Here is a 25,850-nt window from a genome sequence, read left to right on the forward strand (position 1 = left end):
ACAGAAAAGATTGAAAAGGGTAAAAAAGGAAAGAGAACTGGAGTAAAAGCTATGTGTCAGGACTACTGAAGGTTCTGCTGGGTATGTAAACAGGAGTTTTGTTTCAGGGAGAATGTTTCAACACAGTACCATTTCCTATTTTTACAGTAGATATGTTGGGGCTGAGGTAGTGCTGCTAAGATTTATCCCTTAACAGTGTGCATGATTTAACACAGGACATTAGCAGTATGGAATGCAATAACACAGGTAGACTGTGATAAATTAGTCTGGCGTACTTTAACTATGTTCAAGAAATGGATCTTGGAGTTCAGGTAGCTGGAAAGGTTTAGTTATTGAGGCAGCTTAATGCAACTCAGTCATCCAGTGGTGGAATACTGGGCTGGAAAAAGAAAAATAGAGAAAGTGAAGACAAGAAAGAAATAAATGCATAGCAGTTATACTAAAGACAGGGATAAAAGGACTACTAATTACAAATTAAATCATTAGAAATTACTGTTTAGTTTTCTAAAAAAAGGCAGTGGCAATCTGTAGGAAAAAAGAAAAATGATGCAAGGATTACACACAAGTTAACAGATAGGAATGTAGAAAAGACAAGTTAGCTAACCAAGTTTCCAGTTAACAAGACAAATATGGGGAATTAGAAAACTCCAGCAAGGACTTTTGTTTAACAGTTTGTATGACCAGGCAGGGTGAACAATAAAGATGACTGAGACCTGACTTTAAAGAGGAGATAAGAATGCTGTTTTAGATGATGCATGTTTTGAGAAGGTAATAGGGAGAGGCTAGCAATGGAGAATGTCTTGAGTTTAACAGTAAGAAAGGTTGAGAAATGGCAATTAGAGATAGTCAGCAGGACTAATAATAAGGGGGCTTCTTAATTAGTGTTATAGAAATTTAGAATAAAAGTTAACTTATTTGAGTTAAGTTTAACTTAGTTAATAGAACTTAACTTAGTTAAGTTGGAAGCAGTAAAAAGTATGTTTGTTAGGCAGAATTACAAATCAGGAAGGGAAAACCTTGGTTAGTCAGGTAGACAACCAGAGTGGCACAGAGTAATACAGAATGTATCTCATCTCCTCCCAATCTTAACTGTTAGTTGTTGAGCCTCAGTTACCTCTTGCCTTTGCGTAATTAAGTCTTCCATAAATATTTCCATTTGTGCTCTTTCTTCATTTCCCTGCTTTATACAAAGTTTCATAAAATTTCCAAATGATCTCTAATACCTCTACAGGATCTCTGGTTATTTTTCTTCTCGTAGGGGTGTCTCCCTATGTTTGGTAACAACACTTTCTATTCTCTGTTGCCCAAGTCATTTTGTTAAATGATTTTGTGCTGTGGAGTTATAATCAAAAATAATTGCTTAACAGCAATATTTCTAAACTCATGCATATTATCCAGATACTCCTTTATTTTCTCTTTATCGTTCTGCATTTATGCCTGTTCTTGTTCTGTGAGATTCCTCTTATTCTGCAATACATTTAACATTTGTCAGCCCATCTAAGTAATTCCTGTTACTTCTTAGCCATAGCATTGTCTTTTATTTTTACCCTATTTTTAAACCCCATTTTCATTTTATCCCACTCACTAGCCTTCCTCCAGGAAAAATATTCTGAAGGTAGCTGGATATAGCAGCTTGAATCTCACATCTGCCTCTCAACATACCTTGATTGCTGGGATAAATTAACTTCTCTTCTGCCTGGTGTACCATGAATACTAATTTTCCACAAACCCTCTTAATACTTCTTGGTTTACCTATGGATAAACCACCTGTCCACAAGAAGAAGAAGAAACTTGCTAGGGAGTCTTTGGATGTTAGGTTAGCACCTATTTTCCTCAACCACTGGTGGGTGGTTCTATTTTGAATGCTTATTGTTCCTCAGATCATTCATCTGTTGGTCCTCTTGGTGTTATACATACAACCATCAATGACCAGGGATAGTCACATCCTCTGTGGCTGTAGGGATGACCTTGGTGGTTTCTGGGAAGGGGTGAGTGAAGGTTCTTAACTCAGTTGGAATGGGGTACCTAAATCTGGGATCAGTATGCCTATTAATGATCAATCATTTTCCGAGGAGTTCCCAAGGCAAAGTAAACATGGTGATAAAACCTTCCAGTCTCCTGTTTTCATGTCCAGACTAGAGAAATTTACTGGGATTTGCTAAGAAGCACATTACTGCTTTTTCCTTGACCTTTATTACTTCTTGCATGAAAAGGAAAAGAGCTCCCTCACTTTCTGACTTTGATTTTCATTCAGAAGAGCAGGTATTGTAGGGGATAGCTTATTTTTTGGAATTTTATCTGGATATGAACTTTTTGATTCTGAGGAAACTATAGTTTCAGATTTCCCATTTGAGGATTTTTTTCTGAGACATAATGTAAGATGAAAGAGGTGTTTCATTGGGAAGAGAATTAAGTTCCTTTGGTACAGAAAATACATTATGAGTTGTTATAATTGTATATGCCTAAATTTTCAGCTGTTCTTCCTATTTTACCTACTTTAGAGAATGTTTTTCACACTGTTTCTAGTGTGCCTATTAGTCAGTCTCCTGCCCCCAGAAGTCTGACAGTTATAAAGGGCATGTCAGACTCATATGTATTTGTTTTCCAACCCCATAACAGATACACCAGTAATTTCTTTGTCTAAAACTCCATCTGCCATACAGATTAGTGCTGCTAACCCCATTATCTTGGACATGACTGGAAAAGCTTTTGAAAAGTTAAGGAAGAAAGTGTATTATTTTGCTACTTTATATTTCAGAATCTTAAATTATCAAGCTTATATATTAAAGTAAAATTTAAGGATTTTAAAATTTCAAGCTCATATATTATAGTATTAGTACATGATTTTATCTTTTAAGAACATGCAAAAATTAATCATTAACATTCCTTCATCTGAGGTAAGAAATGATCTCTGAAGGCCCCCCTAAAAATTCTTTCTCTGGGCTATCTATGCCCAGCTTCTCCTCAATCCAAATAAAACCAAACTCCTCATCTTCCAATCCTCCAAATCTACCCCAAACACCCCACATTTCACTGTTCAAGCCAAGGATAATACCTTGATTTCACCAACAGTCCTCACAAAACTACTTGGCATACAGATAGACAATAATTTCAAATTTGACACCCACATATCACTAACAATAAAAAAGTTCATAAAAACTGGGTGCCTTATATAGAAGCTGCCAATACCTCACCAATCCAGAAAGAATCTCTATTGCCAATTCCCAACTAATCTCCACCCTACTCTACACATCACCAATACTTACAAATCTTAGACAGTCAGACCTACACCAACTCGAAGCCTGTTACAATAAAATCACAAAATTTGCCACTGGTGCTTCTTACCACAACCACCAGTGTGTCTCCCTTAGAGACCTTGACTGGCTTGAACTCCCTCATCTCCTACACCAAACTCAGCTCACCTTTGCTCATAAACTAGTAAACCACCCTCTCCGAATCCCATTACTCCATACAATTCTCCAACCCTACCACTCTTCCAGACCACTACTCTCCTGCAACAAAAATCTACTCCAGGTCACCAAAGCCAAAAACTCAGCAGGTGAATCACTATTTTCCTGCGCTATATCCAAGCTCTGGAACAATCTTCCTACTACCATAACTACCCTTCCTTCCTGCAGTCTTTTCAAGACTGTACTTAAATCTCACCTAAATTCTCACTGGCATTGTCCTTGTCCAAACCCCGACTAATAACCTCCCCTTCAACCCTTCTCTCCTTTCCCAAATTTAGATAGAGTATTCCCTCTATCACTATAAAACTGAACTGAAAATTGCTCACTGCTAGTTAATCCTTCCAGGATTTAGTTAATCATTTAGTCTATTATTATTCTTATCTAGTTACTGTTTTAGAAAATTTGTAGCACTTTGTTTTACTTCTTATTTCTCAGTGTTAATTAGAGCTTACTACTCAATTGTACCTAATTTGTTCCTGTATTTCTCCATGTCATGATCACCTCTACTGTATTCATACCTTGATTGTTATTGTTTACCATCTGCCATGTTATTCTGTGGAGCTTTACTCCCTGGGCCTCCACTGAAAAAGGACCTGTTTCCAGTCGGAATTTCCTGGTAAACAAATGTAATAAATAAATAAATAAATAAATTAAATAAATAAATAAATAAATAAATAAATAAATAAGTTTCTGGGAGGCTTGGTTGAGAAAAAGGGATGTCTGAATGAAGGGGTCAAAGCTAAAATCAGGGGGGTTGCAGTCAACTGGCATAGAGTGTCTGGTGTACTGTATGAGAGAAGAATGCCAAAGAATCTGAAAAGTATGGTATACAAAACAGTGACGTGACCAGTACTACTGTATGGTACAGACATCTGGGCAGTAAGGCAGAGCAGTTGAGTAATCTAGAGGTAATGGAGATGAAGTGCCTGTGATGGGTGGTAGGCTGCACACTTTGGGACATATGAAGAAATGACGACATAGGTATAGAAGTTAAAGTAGCTCCAATTGCAGAAAAGGTCAAAGAGAGCAGGTTACAGTGGTTCAGGCACATGTGCAGAAATGCAGAAGACAATCTGGTAAAGAATATTTGGGACAGCCAGGAAGAAGGCAAGAGGAAACAAGGGGATCCAGCAAAGAGGTGGATGAATTGTATGAAAGAACACCTGTGACAGTCAGGCATGAGTGTCAAAGAAGGTAGGAAAGTGGAACTGAAAAGAGAGAGATGGCAACAGTTAGCATGACACCCTGACCCCATGTAGAAAATGGGAAAAATGGGGTTGATGACGATAGGATCCCTCTCCCCAACCTGGCAGCCTCTTCATATCTCTGGGGCTTCATCTTTCCTTGTGGTGTCAGACTGCGACAGAAAAATGGGTTTTAGTGTAATCTATCATGAGTACACTTGACAATGAGAATCACTCCCCTATTCCAGGGGATTCCTCCTTGAAATGTGAACCAAATGCTATTGTTTCCTCCCATTCTGCATCAGATACTTGCTCAGGAAATAAACAATTCAGTGCCACCTGTCAGATGGGCTAAGGCTTTTTATTCAATGATTTTTTTTGGTACTAAAGATTCCAAAGCTCATAATATTATTTATTCAGTCCCTTTTACCTCTCATCCCTCGACTAGCTTTCATGGTAAATTTAGATATAAAAATGCCTATCACCCACTCTTATTAATGAGCCATTCAGGCATTTTTTTCTGGGTACATTATCAGTTCTCTGTCTTATGCTTTGAACGCTTCACTGCAGCAAAGGTATTCACAAAGTGTCTAGATCCAGACATTGCTTATTGCCAACTTCAAGGCATTCACTTTTTCCATATTTGGATGATTTTCTCATCTCTGCAGACTCTCTTTCCAGCTGTCAAAATTATATAGCAATTATAAAGAATCTTCTACTTAGTCTGGGTTTTCAAATCAACTTTCAGAAATCTTCTCTTATCCTTTTTCACAGAATCGTATTCCTGGGATGCCTATTGATTCTGCCCTGGAAATAGCCTTTCTTCCTCCAGATAAAGTAGACATGTTTCTGTAGTTCTTCCTGACTTTCTCCAATCAGAGTGAGGTATCAGGAAGGAAATCTCTCAGGATTGTGGGGTACATTGCTTCTAATTATTCTCATGCTCCCTCTGGCCAAATTCCTAGTTTAATTTGTGAAAATGTTTTGGTTTTCTAATACCATGACAGAAATTGGCCCCTTTCCTAAACCAGGGTACAGCTACAGTTAATGACATTACTGTTGTTTCAGTCTTTTGATGTTAGCCAATAGTGCTCTTCTCAGCACCTGCAATGTGCCCAGAATTGCTTCTTATGTAGTTTATATGAGGTAACATTTACTGGTAGCATATTTAAGCAGAATTGTAAGTTATTTTTATTAGTCCTGTTGCTACTACTACTGGATCTGCCTGGGTATCTTTCTTCCACATTGTTCTCATTTCTGCTAGAAACTCCTGGTATTTTACTATTGTATATGCCTCTGTACATAAGACACTGTAATCACTGGGTGTAGCAATTTCAATGATTAGTGCTACTTTTTTCACTGACTTCTAGATCTGGTTTTCTTGTATCTATGTTTTTCAACTGTTGGACATGGGTTATCCCATGTGATATAAACTTTATCATTCTCTATAATGCTTTGTGGTTCATTTTTCCAATGCTTCTCAGCTACGTTTATAGTGTAATGTTTGCACAATCCTCAACGCAACAGTATTGCCACATGATTGTACCTTTCAGTATACAAATCCTCCACCATGAGTGTATCACTCCCTACAATGAGATGTCTAACTGTTTTGTGTTCTGTTTTACAGGACCTGCATTTGTCTGTTTCTCCCACTTTTTTAATGGACTTTGAAAAACCCACATGTACATAGTCCACTATCCCGGGCCACCATTATCAGTCTTTCATCTTTTGGTTTCAGTTCACCTCTCCTTAACCATACCCACGTCAAATCTTGGTCAACATGAGGTTATTCTAGAAGACGTCAACACCTGCCACTCTATTTGTAAATGTTCCAGTTTTATTTCCTTCTCATCTTATCCTTTTCTTTTATTCTTTTGTTTTTTGGCACTTTCATTTGCCCTCTGAGTTTTGTCTACTTCTGGTTTGATTTCCATTCCCAGTGTATTCCAAAATACTTTTAATAAACTAAATAAAGATGCCATCTTAGACTCCTCTCTCTCTCTCTCTCTCTCTATATATATATATATATATATATATATATATAAACTCCAAGATCACACTACAGTGGAGAAAGGGCAAATTTCCTGATCTCTACCATAATGCGTTCTCAGTCAGAATGGTTCGATGAATGGCATGTTCGATAAAATGCCTTTCAAAAAGGGCATTCGATGATCTGTTCTTTCGATGAAATAATAGGGGCCTGGGACTCTTTAGACAGAAGCACATAAATATCAGAGAGAGAGATGTTAGCAGTGATTAATGCTTTGAAAGCCTTAAATCATCTCTGGTTCCTAGGACCTCTGTAAGTTTGCAGAGACAACACCACAGTGAAGTAGTACATAAACAAATGAGGGGTACCATATCTTATAGTCTTTCTGGATGTGCTGTGATAGCCTGGAATATAGCAACTCAGCCCAGTTTTATTCTTCAGGCTTCATACCTTCCATTAGAGCAAAACTTTATTGCAGACAAGCTCAGCAGGACCACGACAGGACCCCCCCCTTGAATGTATACTTCATCCTAGAGGCGTCCAAAAAAATTTTCCAACTATGGGAAACACCTTAAATAGATCTGTTTGACTTCTCTCAGAACAGTCAACTAAAGAAATTCTGCTTCAGGGCTCCTTGTAAACAGGCTTGGAAACGTTTCTGTTTCTCATTCAAGCCTATAGCACCATTTTGTATACTTCCAGTTAATACCTGTAGCTGTTATGGCAATCAGTCCTGTTTTGGGTCTGGCTTGTTAAACTAAGTGACTTACAAGTTAATAATAGTCACTGTTAGAAAGGGCAAGGAGTTAGTAACAAAATGACACTAAGATTGGACATCTAGGATGTCCTGCAGTTGAGAAATTAAACACTGTTTTCCACTTATAATTCATATTTTCATATTTATGATCACATTTTCATAACTGAGAGATCTATGTGCTGTTGATGGGCATGGTGTGAAATGTCATGATGGGAGGCAGGAAAATAGATTGTCAATGTCCATTTATATCACACTATACCAGATATACTGCTAATTGTTTCTTAGTTAAATATGACTATAAGCAATATTTCCATAAGTATGTAATACTTCAAAAAACAAGTGACTTATGAACTGTTGCATGGGATCAGGAGAAATCTTATATTTTATTGAAGTAAACTGCCATTAAAAAGAAAGAAGGAAAACTGCCATTGATATTTGTGATGAACGTTACACATCTTGAGAGCTATTCAGTGTTAATGTTGCCAATTATACAATAGCCATATATTTTCAAATTTCTGTAAATATCTCAATAAATATGCATTCAGAGAGGAATGTCATATGAAAGTGTTTGTCTGATTAACAAAACTGTTCTAACAATACATGTCTATGTTGTACAGTTTCCAAAATATGACAATTTGTGAAAGTTTAGCAAAAAATCTAATTCTGGATTTGTATGCATTATAATATATTATAGTCCTTAATGGAAAGACTATAAAATTTACTGATAAACATTACTATAAATAATACTTCTTCATGATAACATTGCTATTTATACAGTCATAATATCTTTTATTGTTCACAAATATTTTAATTTGTTTATCATATGCTTTTTAATTTTTTTTCAGAAAATGCTTTGAAATGCATGGATTTCTGTAGGCTGATATACGTGTGACATTCCATACCACATAAGTGTTAATTAGGTGTGCATTTCCACACTTTCTGTGGATATGCAGGGTTTTGCTAAATTAAATTTCTAGAAGGACTCCAAAATTGTGGTGGTGACTCCCTTTTGGCACAGGCAACAGAAGTTCACCCTTCTCTTTAATCTGACCAAGGGCAATTATTCATAGGCGTTCCCATAAAATGGGCTTGCTCACACAAAACAGGTTGTTTGATACATCCTGTTGTTAACAACTTCTTCAACTAACTTCCTGGATGACAAAATTTTGATACCGTGAGGTACCATTTTTTGAGGACTTGCTGCAGGTACTAAAGGAGGTGAGAAAATGCTATTCAGAAATCATATATCTGCAGTGAAAACAGTTTGTTCAATTTAGTGCCAGGGTATGAAACAGGACCCTTTTTAGGCCTGGCTGCCTCTAGTTCTTCAGTATTTTTGAGTTACTGTATTCTGGCCTTACTTATTTCTTTGTCAAAGTGTATTTGTAGGTCATTTCTTCTTATCTGCCCTGTGATTCCTCCTTTTTGAACCATACTCAGGTTAAACAGTTCTTAAAAGGAGTGTTGCATATCTGTCCACCTAGGTGGCTTCTCCTTGGGATCTTAACTTTGTGCTTGAAAACCTTTTTTTCTAGTTGAACTTGATCATCAGGCTGAATTGAGGTTCTTAACTCTGAAAACTGTTTTACACATTGCTCTGACTTCCAATAGGAGATTATCTGAGTTACAATTATTTATGGCGAGTCAACCCTACCTCATTTTTCACAAACACAGGGTATCTTTGAGATATAATCCTTCTTTTATACCTAAAGTGGTGGCAGAGATTACTCAAAGCCAGACTATTAATCTTCTTGTCTTTTTTCCTGAACCCAAGAACAAAGGAGAAAAGATTCTTCACAGGCGGGATATTCACAGGCAGCTCAGATACTTATTAGACAAAATTTGGACCTTCGCGAAAGCTGATCAGCTGTCTATCTCCTATGAAGAGAAGAAGAATAGACAGTGTCAAAACAGACTATTTGCAGGAGGATGTCTCATGATATTGCTTTTTGTTATACTCACCATTATAAGCCACTTCCAGGCAGGGCTAGAGCCCTGTCCACAGTGGCTTTGGCTTCTTTGGAGGCTATATGGACAGGGATGGACTCTAGATGTATATACCTTTATAGAGCTCTAGAATCTGGATTCCTTTTTCAGGTCCAGATCAGGCATTGCTAAGATTCTTCTCAAGGGCTCATGGACTCTGGATTTATTAATGACTCACTTCTTCATTTCCTCATTATGGTAATCTACCCAAATAGCTTTGGCTACTGGAACAGTGACCTATATGTCTAGGATAGTACAGTTGTGAGTAAACTTACCATAACAACACATATTCTTATAGATCAGTTGCACTAACCACCATGCCCTGCAGTCCTCTTTAACTTTTTGTTTTCCTTTTGTGTTGCCCATGTGATGTATGCACATATTTGTATACAGTTTACTGCCGGGTTTGTTTCCTAACATTTTTCTTTCATGGCTCTTGCCTCCCTTCTTAGGCAAAAAAAAAATGCTTTGAGGATATTTGTTCTCTTACTGTCTTTATATGGAACTCCTCTCAAATGCCTGCCAGAGTGCATGTAAGGCACCCTTAAGCTTTGAAACTTGCCAGTTACAAATGGTAGGACCCAAATAGTTTAGGCTACTGCAACAGTGATCTGTTAAAACATCTATTACTATGGTAAGTTTACTTACACAACTGTACTTTCCACTAGACCAGAGACGACTTTTGTTTCAGGTTCTTTTTGGTGCAGAAGTGAACAGAGGATCTCTGGCACATATTAAATTTCAGTGGTCTAAATATCTTCATTACAAAAGAAATCTTTTGGATGGTCACAGTGCAGTTAATCCTTCCTTGTCTTTCAGAAGGACCCTGGATGTGCCCTTTGAATCACCTAGATGCCAACCTCTATATCAAGATTACAAAAGAGTCTCCAGGAGATTTCTGCACTTTTGAGTTGGAGTCAGTAATCACCATTTTGGGATCCTTTGATCCCACCACTGCCTCTATAGACCTCACCAAATGTATGTCACAAGTAGTGGCACACCATAGACTGCAGAGAGCCAAGCCTTTTCTGTATTTAGAAGATTGACTTCTTGCTACTCCATCTTAGATGGTCAGGTGCTGTGCTCAAATTGTTCAGTTTTCTTGGAGTAACAGTGAGTCTCACAAAGTCCCACTTAACTCCATGTTCAGTCCTGTATGGCTATATGATGCACAGAGTATGCCACATTATGTTAACTTTCTACCCTGGGATAGGCTGTCAACTCTTTAGCATGTAATTGCCTGCATTCTTTAAGTACAGTCTGTTCCAGCAGAGATTTATTCAAAGGCCTTAAGCCTTATTCCAGTTTCTATTATTATACTCCTTGATGCTAGGTTTTGTGAAAGGGTTCTTCAGCAGGCAGTACATTTCCACAGCCTGTCAAATGCACCTACAGGGGTAGTTTAGACACTTGTACCCTACAGCAAGGATGTCATTTTAGCTCCAAGCTCAGGCCATGCTCATTATGGATGCATCTAATGTGGGGTTTGGTGGGTAGTGCATTGGACAAGACCATTCAGCATGCCTAATCACCTCAAGAATCTCACCTGCACATTAGTGCTTTGGAAATGAGGATAGTTCTGCTGATCCTATTGATCTTCCAGGACTTTGTGTAACAGGGAATCATTAATCATTTGCATTCAGTTGGAACACATGCCTGTCACCTGGTATATCAACAAACAAGAACGAGTACATTCCTACCCTCTGTGTGCCCATAGTAATGAGAATGCAGTAGTAAGTAGGCCATTGACTGTCATCATTTTTTAGTAGTAATCCACATCCCAGGAAAAACTAGTTCTGCTGCAGATCCTTATTACTGTCTTTTGAGTCCTTCAGTGACAGAAATAGTCTTTCATTTCTGGGGCAGTCCAATGTGCTGCTTCATTGCCTGTCCAATATGCATCAACTGTCCCAACATCTTATTGTTGACCCCTCCTCTGGTGGGTTAGACTGGGAGTACCATAGCATATAAATGGTCAAATGGGCTCCTGTGCTTTTTCCCCATTTTCTTTGATGTAAATACCCATCCAAGCACAAAGGTTATCCTAATAGCTCTTTTCAGGCCTTGACAAATACCATAAGATTTTCCTTCGTAAAGATCATTGTTGTAGTATTACTCATTGTGTATGGGATTTAGTCATATGCTGATGTCTGCTTAGTCAGCCAGATTCCCAGAGCACTGCTTGCATAAAGGTGCAGATTGATATCCACTCCATGTGGGGATACAGGACTATGGCCCAGATAAAAGGAGGTGGCAGCAAAGCCATCTTCAGTTCTTCTCTGCACTTAAAGTCCATGGCTGCTCATTCGCTGCCATACCTCCTGTTGACAAGCTTCAGAATGTAAGTTCTCTTTTAGGGAAGCCTTGTCTGTTATAATCTTTGTATAATTTATTGTAAAGCTTATTTGCCAGAGAAGTTTGTTTGAGAAACTGTTGAAATTCACAGGGTATGGATCATGCAGGTCTGAAGGGATGCTGTGAATATGGGCATCAAATTCTGTATAAAGGCCATAATTCCAAGTGCCTTTTTTATGAGAGTTTCAGCTGTTGACTGATTTCTAGATTTATGTGTGTTTCACTACAAAAAAAGTATGCAGGAGGATGGATGTCACATTTAGAGTATGGTTAACACAGAAGAAATTAGACATAATATTGCAGGTATCAAAGCAGTATTCTACTTATAGGCAAGGCCTTCCCTATAAGAAAATCAATAAGAACAAGCATGGCCATAAGGAAGTTAAAGAAGATGGAATCATCAAGGGAGATGCCATGGAGTAAAGAATCATCCTAACTTTGTCACAAAAATCAGAGGATGCCACTACCTGTGAAAAAGTTTTCCACCACCTGGCAGTGATTTCTGGTACATCTACCGCTCTCTGTCTCACCCGTTTAGAATTTGACAAGCAGGTAGCCATGGACATGATCCTCAGTGCTGAGTATCAAAAAGAAAGTATGGGACATTTGCCTTTCCTTAAAACTGTGGCCTTCTAACCCCAGGCTGCAGTCATTCTCAAAAGGAAAATGTATAATCCATGTTTAACCCATTTCAGACATAATTGTTACAGACAACATATGGAACTCACGATTAGGAATTTAAGATTTTTTGACATCCTGAAAGATGCTCTCTTCTGAAAATAGTGTTGCCAGGAAGTTGCTCACTTTCCAAGAATGGGGTTCTCACTCATAATTCATCCGTGAACTCATACTGTTAGTGGGGGGGGGCTTTCAAGCAGATCTTCAGTTGCCACTCACCCTGAGCAAGTCAAGAGGGATACCAATCACATCACAGACACTAGAAAATTCTGTGGTGAGGACAAGGAGAATGGGTTGCATACATAATGTAAATGGTGTTCCTTCTTGTGTATGATACAGACAAAGGGGACTCTGTTTCATCAGAATCCCTACAGGGGGATGTGTCACTGGGATGAGAGAACATTAGGAGACAAAATAGTTTGACTTTCTTGGACTAGACAAACTTGAACCACAGCACTACTCCAAGTTTCTGAATTTTGTAATGATACTTTTGTAGAAACTTCCCTACAAATGGATTCCCAAGTTGTTCAGCCTAAGAAATCATGTTTTACAGGATCCAGCAGACTCACCAGTTTTTGTATAAAAATGTGGAAGTGGGATCCACAATGATTTCTTTGAAGGCATTCAAAGTTGTTAAGTTGGTCGTGGGTCCTAATAACCTTACTGAAAGGCTAGGACATTAGGATACTAGACAGACTGGGTAAAAATTAATGTGCTTCAGCTACCTTGGAATTCCAGGCAACAAATCATCGAATGCATGTCATACAATATCAAGGAAGTATTATGATGAATGCATGTTTCAGACTTGTGTGGTAAAGTCTATCTGAGTTACATAAATCCCAGATTCTGAAATGTATTCAGCTGTGCGGGGAATTGAGAAATACATGATTAAATGCAGTTAGGCTGCAGTCTCTAGGGTGGCTGACACGTTTCATTATTAGGCACTATGCCTGGCTTAGGCATTACTTGAGGATATTAGAGATGAACCCTTGAGCAACTCTTTAGACAGACAGTCCCTTGGGAAAACAGTTTCAAAACCTTTGGAAAAAATGTGTGTGCGTGGACTTTTGATTGAGATAGGAACCACATAAAATGCATCTCAGAAAAGTTCCCAAAAGCTATAGAAATCTGAAAATAGTTATCTAAATAGGTAGATTTGCCTTTTTGAATAACTATTGTGGTAAGAACTGATTGCCTGGCAAGGACCACTGATGCTGAAGAAAGGAACCTCCCACCATGATTTCTAGCCCAAGAAGAGTGAGACATTATGAAATACAGCCTGTGATCAGAAAGAAAACACCCAAGTTGTAGCCTCCTATCCTGGAAGTGTTTAACATTGGCAGGTACCTCAGATGATTTAAAGTTCAAACAGATCATGGCAAAGGTATAGCAAATAAGCTCAAAACTCTGATTGCATAGAAAAATCTGACAAGGAAGTGGTTGACGTTGAGATCAACTTAGCGGCACACTTGGATCACTTAGAAATATGTATTTTTTTTAAAAAAAAACATCTTTATTAAACCATCGCTTACAACATAGGAAATTATACATTTAAATAAATGAAAATAAACCACACAGACACAATCCTAGTTGCAAACATTTTACATCACAAACCATACTGACACACTCTCAGTTACAAACATTATACCTCATTTATAATCTACCCAATCATTTTCAGTCAAACATTACATAACTCATTTAAGTCCTGCCTTCTTTTAAACTTCATTCCTGTCCTATATGTATTGCACCCACAATTCCCATTTTTCCAATGTAGTTTGCTCATATCCTTTTGCAGCGGTTAGCATTGCTGCCTCACAGCAATAGGTTCTCTGGTTCGATTCTCGGCTGGGGTGCCTTCTGTGTGGAGTCTGCATGTCCTCCCTGTGGTCACGTGGGTTTTCTCTGGGTGCTCCGGTTTCCTCCCACATCCTAAAGACATGCTGTAGGTGGACTGGACACTCTAAATTGGCCCTAGGCATGAGTGTGTGTGTGCCTTCTGTGGAAGGTTAGGTGCCAGGCTGGCAATTCGACACTGTAAAACTCCACTGCCAATCATGAGCGGACAGGTGATCTGCTGTGGCGACCCCTAACCGGGAAAAGCCAAAAGAAGAAGAAGAAGTTTGCTCCTACCCTTTTCTAAAGATCTCAGTTCCAGTTGTTTTATCTCTGTTATATTCACTACTTCTAGTATAGTTGGTTTAGATTTTGATTTCTATTTTCTAGTAACTGCTTTTTTGGCAACCACCATAATTAGACATAGCAAGACTTTAACATGTCTAGGTAATTCTAATTCTGTATCACAGCTCAGAAAAATCATCTCCCTTGTCACACCAATTTGCCCACCCAGCATTTCCGACAGTGCATCCCGCTGGGAATCCTTAAAGCACACCAACTCACCACACCCCCAGAAAATATGTTTCCAATTACCTATTTCTTCCCTATCATACCTCCAACATTTGTTGTCTACCCGAGGAAAAATTCTCTACTTGGGTTATAAAAATATTTATGTAAACATTTCCAAGCAAAAATCTTAAATCTTCTAGATTTTGTTGCATATTTGGGAGACATACATATAGCCTCCCATTGTTTCTTTGTGAATTGCTTATCCAGTCTCTCTTCTCAATCCTTTCTAACCTACTCTGATTGGTTCTTATAGTTATCATGTAATATTTTATATGCTCTTCTAGTTATTCCTTTTGTAATGGCTGCTTCTGTTCCAGATTCCACTACAATCTCTACCAGTGCTGATCTTATGTTTAGGATCCCCCTGTTTCTTTCTCTTTGCCTATACTCTGATATCAATCCTTGTTAGGGAGGGCAATATCTGACCTGCAGTCCAAATAAATTCTTGGCATATTCCCATTCTGTCATCTTTCACTCTAGTTATTTTCTCCCAGTTCCTTGGATCCTTTGCCATTTTTCTCAAATAAATTCCAGCCCCCTCTTGCCTATTGTCTATATCCTTATTGCAGTCATCCTATTAGCAGAATTTCCTTTCTCCATTCCCATGTTGGCTTAGGTCTTAGGATACTTTCTGCTGCTATATCTCATTACATTCGAGTGATGCCTCCAGGTGCATCTGCAGTTAACTCCTACTGATGCCTCTAGGCATCAAATACTGCTTGCTCATATTTGTAATGGTAATTCCAAAAACTTGCTATGTACAAGGTTTTAAAAAAAATCATCTTAAAGCTTACACAATGGCAAACTCAACTGCATTAATATCTGACCACTGCCTAGTGCAGGTAAATAGGTATTCACTGTTGTTTTTATGCTATTAATTTATATAGATATACTTTTTAATTTTTTCTAAATATCTCAACAACCAAGTAACAGAGACAGAATTCCTTAGCCTCATATGAGAGCTCTCAGATAGCTGGATAAAATGCTACTAACAGTACGCATGTAACTTGAGTGGTTGCTGCAATATTGTAAGTTGTTTACAAAATACTGTGACTTATAAAATTTGATTTAAGACCTAGAACCGAAAGAATACTAACACTATAAAAATAGTTTGTGCTGAAGAGTTTGCCATTTATACTTATTTCATAACCCACATGGTTCCAGAGACATGAACATTTGTTTGAAATGTGAGAACATAATTTGATTCTGTCAAAAGGCTTAGGCTCCACCCATTGGAAATTACAGTGCAAATTTCCTGAGCTCCTTTGGAGTGAATGAGTCAAAGATATAATATTCTGAATGATTATTGTTATTCACCTTAAAGGCATGCATCCAAAATCCCAGTCTCTCCTTGTTTCTTAAGCTTCCCCCATGTTTCATCATCATTCCTTTCCACTTTGAATTATAGTTTTCTGCTTGTGCTATGTATAGGAGCCTTAACTGTCTAGCTATGAGATACCCCTTCAAAATGAGTTACCCTAGTCTACCCTGTTCTACTGGAAGAATCAGCTTATCCCACTTGATTATTGTTGTCTTCCCCTCCCAGATAAAGTCCTTCAGCTCTTTAATTGCTATATGCAGCTTTTCATCTGGTTGATAAAACTATGCCTAATCTGTGTATAAGACTTCTTCTTTCGGCTTTTTCCTGGTTAGGGGTCGCCACAGTGGATCACCCGTCCGCTCATGATTGGCAGTGGAGTTGTATGGTGCCGAGGTGCCAGCCCGGCGCCCAACCTCTCACAGAAGGCACACGCATGCACACAGTCACACCTAGGGCCAATTTGGAGTGTCCAATCCACCTACAGCATGTCTTTGGGATGTGGGAGGAAATCGGAGCACCTGGAGGAAACCCACGCGACCACAGAAAGGACATGCAGACTCCGCACAGAAGGCACCCCAGCCGAGAATCGAACCGAAGAACCTCTTGCTGTGAGGTGGCAATGCTAACCTCTGCACCACCATGGCCGCCCTCTAATCCTCTAATCTGTGTATAAGACTAATGGGATTAAAAACATTTTAACTGCTTGTATCTTACTATCCATATCCATATAGCAAAGCTTCCATTTTCTCAGTTTTTGTATTATCTTTTTAGTTTCTTCCCACATATCCTTAGCTGCCACACCAGAATCACTGTTAATCCATACTTCTAAATACTTCATTTTATCATGTCCCCATAAATATGGGTATTGCTTAACTAATTCATATGTGGATACATAATTTACTGCTATTGCCTTTGTTTTAACTTTATTAATTTTGTATCCCAAAAATATATGAAACTATCTCAAAATGTTCCACAACACTGTCATGTCTCTTTCTCATTTTGTCAGGTATAAAATACTATCATCTGCAAATAGAGCCAACTTTTATTGACTAACATACCAATTATATCCTTATTTTATTTGCCAATGGTTCTAAATATACTGCAAATAATAAAGGGGAAAGAGGACACCCCTGCCTGGTTCCTCTGCTCAAGCAGAAATTATCATAGAGGATCCCACCTACTTTAATTTTCGCCTCCGATCCCTCATATATCCTCCTAATCAACCTCATATTTTTTCAAGAAATGCAAATTCTTCCATTGCCCTGCTTATAGAGTCTCAGCTTACTCTGTCAAATGCTTTCTCTGCATCAAGACCACCCAACAACAATGGTATTCTCTTACATTCTGCTTCCCTCTGGATCATCAATGTTCTGTTTATGTTGTCAGATGTTTGTCTCCCCTCCACAAAACCACACTGATTCATATCTATCAATTTTGGCATCACTTTTGCCATTCTTTTAGCCATTATAGACATGAACACTTTATAATCATGGTTTAGTATTGAAATGGGCCTGTATAAAGATGGAGCTGATGGATCTTTTCCCTCTTTAGGTATTGTAGCTACCACTGCTTTCTTCCAGGATGTTGGTACTTCTCCACCTCTTAAAATACTGTTAAACAAATCCTTCCAGATATTTATCATTTTTTCCCTCCTAGCTTCCAAACTCCCACAGGAATACCATCTATTCCTGGGGTAGATCAGTTATACAATTTTATCTCATCTCCTCTTATCCTATCATTAGTAATTGAGCCTCAACAATCTCTAACCTTGGCATATTTAATTCTTCCATAAACATTTCCATTTCTATCTTTTCTTGATTTCCATATTTCTCTGCTTTATACAAACTTTCACAGACTTTTCAAAATGTTTCTAATACCTCTACAGGATCTCGTTACCCTTTCCTTGTTATAGGCTCCCTAAGCTTGGCGACAGCCCTTTCTATTTCTGTTGTCTGAGTCGTTGTGCTAAAAGTTTTTGTGTTCTAGACTTATCAAAAAACAGTTGCTTATCAGCAATCTTTCTAAACTCATGTATATTATTATGGTAATCCCTTATTTTCCGCTTAGCATTCTGCAGTTGATCCTGTTCTTGTTTTGTGAGATTCCCCCATTCTGCAATACTTTTAACATTTGTCAGTCCCTCTAAATAATTCTTGTTACTTCTTAACCATAGCTCCTTTTATTTTATTTCTACCTATATTTAAACTCTATCTTAATTTTATCCTACTCTCTAGCTATATTTATTTATTTATTTATTTATTTTACATTTGTTTACTGGGAAAGTCTGACTGGACACAGGTCCATTTTCAGCGGAGGTCCAGGGACAAAAGTTCCAGATAAAATACATAAATCAATCAGGAAAAATCAGCAAACACTTTGTTTATGGATATCAAGTTATAACATAATAAATGTCCTAAGGTACACATAGCAATAAAGATGAGAAACTTAAGAATATAATTTCATATACTACGTCGTAAAAACAATATGCATTCCTTACAATAATGATGATACTACTATAAAAATCACATTTACAAGAGTCATCACTCATCCCAATATTATAAATGGGATACATCATATGCTACACTCATTGTGGTGGTGTGGGATGCTGAAGTTAGTCAGGAAACATTAGTAGGAAAGAGAGGCGAGACAGTGTAACAGCTGAGATGTTGTGGCTAGTTAAGTTGTTACTAAGCAATATGGGTGAAGCAGCATAACTGAGTACTGAGCACTATGAGAAGGAAATGTAAAACAGAATTGATTAGTGAACATAATGTTTAGGGGGAAAAATAAATCAAGATTTCTGGATCAATACAAGGGCAAATATAATCAAGATTAGTGGATCAAACAAGAATACAGGTGGGTTAGTTCTGTAGATAGAGAAGGATATTGTAAGACATATTAGGTTAAGATGGTGAATATATTGTTAAGTGTTTGTCCTGGGAAGTCACAGAAGCATAACCAGGTATTCATATAGTGTGCTTTGAGGAGCTTTTTAAATTGTGTGATGGAGCTAATGGAGGTCAGGTGGCTAGGTAGGTATTCCAAGCTTTAGAAATAGCATAGCTGAAGAGAGATTTCCCAGCGTCATTATTATGTTTGATGACATCTAGGCAGTTCTGGGTATTAGATCTTAAGGTTCTTGTTGTAGAATAAGGTAAAATTAGATTTTGGAGTGCTGGAGTTTTAGCTGGGTAGTAGTATAGTTTGTGGGCGAATGACAATAGATTGAGTTTCAGTAGCTGAGGCAGCTCAAGCCAGTTTAGTTGTATGAGAGCTACACAGTGATGGGTCCTATATTGGGACTCAGTAGCAAAAATAGCAATCTTGTTATAACAAGATTCCAATTTTTTTAAGTTGGTTTTACGGAGGTTAGTTAGTACTGGGGATGCGTAGAGGAGGGTAGACACCAGATGTGTCCTGGCTATAATGGTTTTAGTGTGTTTAGTGAGAAATTACTTGTTCCAATAGAGGAGTGCAAGTTTTTTGTTAACTTTCTTGATAGTTTGGGCTATATGAATGTCAGATCTTAGGTTGTTGTCTATTTCTACACCTAACAGTTTAGTGTGGGAGGTAGGGGTGATCATGGTTTTGTTATTGGACATGATGGTGAAGTTGTTGCCTGGGGGGGGGGGGGATCTACAAGGGCTGAAAAGAAGAAGTTTTGTTTTATTTGGGTTTAGTGAACCAAGTCTCAGTTAATAAGAAGTAGATTTGGGTTAGGGGCTGAAAGTCATCAGATGTATGGGCTGCACATACGAGGGTGGTGTCTTCAGCATATTGTACTACTGAGGCATTGGGTGTGGAGGTTGAGAGCTGACTGGTAAATAGAGAGAAGAGTAGTGGGCCAAGTATGGGGTCTTGAGGGACTCCTAAGGATACTGGTAAGAGATAGGATAGATGGTTCTGCCATTTTATTCCTTGTTGGCATCCTGATAGATAGCTTTTAAACCATGAGATAGAGGGAGTGCTGATGTTTATGGTGGATAGTGTATTAAGGTGTCTATTATGGTTGACCATGTCAAAAACTTTAGACAGATCTAAAAAATGGCAGACACTAGTTGTCCCTTGTTTCTGTGGTGGTTAACTGTGTTGGAAAAGGACATTAGACCTGTGGTGGTGCTATGGAAGGGTCTAAAGCTGTGCTGATATTTAGATAGCAGATTGTTTTTTAGATGGTAGTTCATTAGTTGGGTGTGAACAACTCTTTATAATATTTTTGGTAAGGGTGATAAAATAGCAATCGGTCAGTAGTTATTGAGTTCTAAGGAGCTGCCACCCTTGCGCAGTGGTATTATGTGGGAGATCTTCCATATGGTAGGTACTTTACACTCTGATATTGATCTATTAATTAGAATAGCAATAGGATGGGCTATAGACTCTACAGCTATCTGAAGGAATTCTGATGGTAGATTATCTGTGGCCAGGGTGGTTGGTTTAAGCTTGTGTAGGAGTTTTAACATGGATTTGACTGACACTGGGTGCAAGCTAAAGTGGGAGATATTATCTTGTGTGTTTGTGCTATTTTGTGTGGATAGTATGACAGGGCAGCTACTATTACTTTGGGTTTCAGCAAGGGCCTGAACTGTTTCAGTGAAATATTTATTGAACTGAGTGGGGATATTGTCATGGCTGTTTACTGCTGCAGGTGTAGGGGTAGCAGATTTGAAGTACTGAATTTATTGTGGCCCAGAATATTTGGGGGTTGTGAGTATGTTTTTCCTGGAGGTTTTGGTAGTAGTTAATTTTGTCTAGTTTAATGAGTTTTTTAGCTTTATAGTGGAGTTATGAGTAGTTTTGCTTTGTTGATTGAGTTCTGCTTTTGTGAAACTGTATCCATACTTTGTCCCTGTCTTTGAGAATGAATTTAGTTATCTTAGTTAGCCAGGGAGCATGCTTTGCTTTTATTCTAATGGTTCTGGTGGCTGTGGGGGTTTAATATTTGTAAGAAAGTCATGCTAAAGTAGTGTACTGCCTCATCTAGAGATAGTTGTGTTAGTGGTTTCCAACTGCAACTTTTTAGGGCATTTATAAAGTCACCTGGCTTAAAGTTCTTTTTGTTTCTGACTACTCTGAAGGTTTAGGTTGTCTGGTTAATTTGGTGAGTTCTACTTCTTAGAAGGAAGGTAGGCTGATGGTTGTTGAGGCTGACAGGCAGACAGCCTGCTTGGGATGCGGGTGCGGGATCAGATATAATAATCCAGTCCAGAAGGGACTGATGCTTGGATGTTTTATCAGTTCTAGTAGGGGATGAGATAAGCTGGGAACCCATGAAGGCTGATGTGGGTAGATGGACTGTGGCCAGAGCACTTGTGCCAGTCTATAGTAAAATCTCCTAACAAAATATTTTCTTGAAGAAGGGAGTTTGAGATCCATTCTAGTAGGTTTTCCATACTAGTAATGTTGTTACCTGGTGGGCAGTAGCAGCATATAATATTTATGTGTTTATAGGGGTTCAGTGTTAACCTTGTAAAGATGACCTCTGCATTATCTATGTCTGGAATATTAGTATCAGGTTGTTCTAAAACGAGATGGTTTTGGAATAGTAGTGCTACCCCCTCACCCCTTTTGCCTTTTCTGTCTTTGTGTATGATGTTATAATCTGGTGCTGTTATGTTATTGTTATTGATTTCTGGTTTTAGCCAGGTTTCTGTCAGCAATACAATTTCAGGTATATATAGAACTAATAAGGCATGATGGTCATGAACTTTTTTATGATACTTCTCACATTAAGGTTAAGAAAGAGGACAGAGGCTTTAGTTATGGATGAGAGGAGTAAGGTGATCAGGATCTGGTTTGGGTAGTGTGTTGGGACCAGGGTTGGGGTGTATGTCACCACTACATGCTAGTTTATTTAGCATATGTAAGTAGAATTTGCTAACCTTATAGATTATCGGGTCTATATTATATATTTGAAGCCCCCCTGCACCCCACACCCCCTTCTTAAAAATACCACCTCCAAGACCACACTTCAGTGCAGAAAATGGAAATTTTCCTATTCTGCGCGTACGGAGCCGTTGCCTTTCACCTTCAAACTTTTCAAAGTTCGGTCATATGTTGTCAACCATATGACATTCGAACTTTGAAATGTTCGATAAGTTAATAGGGACCTAGATTATCATATAATGTTTTAGGGAGGTCTGGGTGGTGCATTTAATTGACTGTATTTTATGCTGGTAATAGTCAGAGTGGGAGGGTCTCAAGAGGCATGTTGTTGTTTGAATGTATGGTGGTATAATGTGATAGCCAGTAGTTGTAGTTTGCCATGGAGAGGAGATGTTGTTTTGCAGCTGAGTGTGGTAAGTGGTGAGGACTGAAAGCTGGGGCAGTGTGATAGCTGTGACTGTGTACAATAGGGTCTGTAGGATGCTATTATGTAGACTATGGAACATTGCTCACTGTATGGTGAGTAGATAGAGTAAGTGGAGTATTTCAGTGAGTGTACCTGATAAAATTAGTAAGAATGAGGGTGAGGAATGGTTGTAGTTGTAGATAACTGTGATAGGATGACTAGGGTGGTGGGAGATATGGAGTGGTGATTGAGGGGTGTGGTTTGTAACTATAAATCAGATTGATATGGGAATGGGAGTATGGCAGTGATGCAGAGTGAGCCTGAGCTTCTGAGGGTGAATGAAATGGGTTGAACCATGAGGCAGACCAGGCCGCAACAATGGATTAGAAGACAAAAAGTAAAAAAAAAACAAAAACAAAACTATCAGCCAATTTCTAAAGCACCACTCAGGTCAGTGCCTTTAATCAGGATGTTTAGCAACACTTTGCTCTGCTAGGTCATAGTTAGATTTGTTCAAGAGCTATAAGATGGGAAAGAGACTACAGTAATTGTTGTTTTCCTTTTTTTTTTAAATGTTTTATTTGTTAGGTGGAGCCAAATTGTGGGTATTGCAGAAAATAAATTAGAGAGTGATGGGTAAATGGGGGGGACCAGAGCTACTAAGGGGGTCCAAGTAGTGTGCATGCCACAGACTTTAAATTACAGGGAGCGGTAAAAAAATAGAAGAAAGAGTTTGTTCAGCGTAAGAACAAGGGGTCAGCAAAGGATGGGAAAAAGCATCAAGTAAGGACCAATGCAGTTTAGTGATAACAGTTATGGTGAGTTATGTAATACTGATCATACATAAACAACTAATAGAGCATTAAAGTGTAGACAAGGTACTGTGCAATAAAAGCAAAGACTGGGTCAATTAAGGATTTATGCCTTAGTACTAAAAATAGAGCAGGTTCTGAATAAATAACCACTATGTCCGGTACACCAGTAAGCTCATCAGACTAATTGTTCAGAGAGAAATTGAAATACATACAATTAACTGGCGGTCACAATATATATCTTGTTGCAAAACTGTAGGAATAGTCGCTGTAGCACAATTGAAACTCCACTTAGGTGAGTTCAATCATACAGGAATCCAATGTAAGTCTAGTTCCATTACAAAACCTGATTAATCACTGTTGTGGCAAACACCAGACTACAGAATCACAGTACACAGATTCCATATATAGGAAACACACAAGAGTATGCAGTTCACCCCCACCAAAATGCATAACAATTCACAAGGCAATGTAAGCATCTTACAGAATCAAAACAGTCAGGTGTATATGGCTTTAGCTAAGCAAACAATTTCAAAGCTGTAAAGTATACACAACTGAACTAGCTCCAAGTGAATTATGAGAAGTTTCACAACATAAATATTACCATGTGTAGGCAAAAACAGTATACGCAAAAGACAACTTATGTGGCAAGTACACTACGAACGGAACACCGAGGAGATAGCTATAGCCCTTCTGAATATTATTTGAAAATGGTGCCCAAGTGTATAAGGCAATTAAGTAACCTCTGGTAATTATGGGAGTGGGAGGATCCTACCCAAACCATGAGGTGGATGAGGCCGTAACAATGGATTAGAAGAAAAAAGTATAAAAAAAACCCCAAAAGCTATCAGCCAATTTCTAAAGCACCACTCAGGTCAGTGCCTTTAATCAGTATATTTAACTACACTTTGCCCTGCCAGGTCGTAGTTAGATTTGTTCAACAGCTATAAGATGAGAAAGAGGCTACAGTAATTGTTGTTTTCCTTTTTTGTTTAATACTTTTTTATATGTTAGGGGGAGCCAAGTTGTGGGTGTTGCAGAAAAGAAATTAGAGAGTGATGGATAAATGGGGGGAACCAGAGCTACTAAGGGGGTCTGAGTAGTGTGGATGCCACAGACTTTAAATTGCAGGTTAACTTGGAGGGCTAGTACAAGTAATTAGAGGACTTACACTGTTTGGAGATTGTGAAAAATTAGTTTTATCTTGAATACACTGCTTTCAGGAGTGTAGAGAGGTGAGGACGTCTGAAGTGTACCCTGTAAGAGGTGAAATTATCTTCAGACAGTAATTGGGAGATTGTTTAGAGAGTATGAAAAACTAGTTGTATCATGAATGCACTACTTTTAGGAGCATAGAGGGGTGAGAACGTCTGAAGTGTAACTTGTGAGAGGTGAAATTCTCTTTGGACAATAATTGGGAGGTGGCGAGCAGACTACGAATGGAATGCCGAGGAGATAGCTACAGCCCTTCCGAATATAATTTTAAAATCTTTTCTTTTCTTTTTTTATATTTTCAGAAGTCATTTATTATATTTTCAGAAGTAATTTCTATCCTCTGAAATAGCTCTTGAATACTCTCCACTATCCATTTCTTAAATTCCTCTCTTTTCAACAGATGGGTGGGAAAGTGCCAGTGTCTCATTTTTATTTCATTACCCTGTGTTTTTATTTTAGTTATTATTGGCACATGATCTGAAAAAGTTATTGGGTGGGTATCAAGACCTTCAAATTAATTGCACGTGTTCCTGTGAAATGTAAATTCTCTCTAGCCTAGCCCAGTTTTTACATCTTGGAGAATAATACATAAATTCACTTCAAACTCCTATTACTGAAGTCACATCTTTCATGCCAAATATTTTCATAAAAAAATTCTTCAAAAATCAATCCTCCTTTGTTATACTTTCCCTTCTGGGCCCCCAGACACATCTTCACTGCTGCAAATCAAATCCCAGTCCCCACCTATAAGTAATATTCCTTGCTGAAAACTGATTATTTCTCCCAGAATTTTCCTTAAGCTCCATTATAGCAGTTTTAGGTGGAATATAAATATGTCTGTGTAATCCTCCTCCCTTGTCAGTAGTCCCTTAGCACTACAAATATGCTATTATTATCTTTTTTCTTTCTTCTATCACTAGTGGATCTCCTCTTGCAATTAATATAAGTACTCCTATTTTCCTTTGTCCCAGGTATTCCACTGAATAGCCATCCTGAACACCTTTCTTTATTAAATTTGCATGTTCAGTTTTTTTTCCAAATAGCTATTTGCACTCTATATTTTTAATATAGTTCACTAGTCTTTCTTTTTTGTATTTATCTGTGAGGCCATTGACATTTAAAGACATTACAGAAAGCATTATTGTATTAAAACTTTATTATTACTACCTTTTATGTATAAAACCTTTTTGGTTAAATGTCTAGTTCCAGCTTTTGCGTTACATATATACATTATTAGACAGGTTGAACTTTTATATAGTTGTTTCTTGTCATATCAATTTCAGCCTATGTCACATCTTGCAAAACTTTTGTTTTATAAAAAGCCCTCAAACAACCCCCAACACCACCCTAAAGTCTATTAATTTAATACTAACACACAAAACTATGTACA

The sequence above is a fragment of the Protopterus annectens genome, chromosome 5.part0 (assembly GCF_019279795.1).
Source record: "Protopterus annectens isolate FY-2018-M chromosome 5.part0, PAN1.0, whole genome shotgun sequence".
NCBI classification, from domain to species: Eukaryota; Metazoa; Chordata; order Ceratodontiformes; family Protopteridae; genus Protopterus; species Protopterus annectens.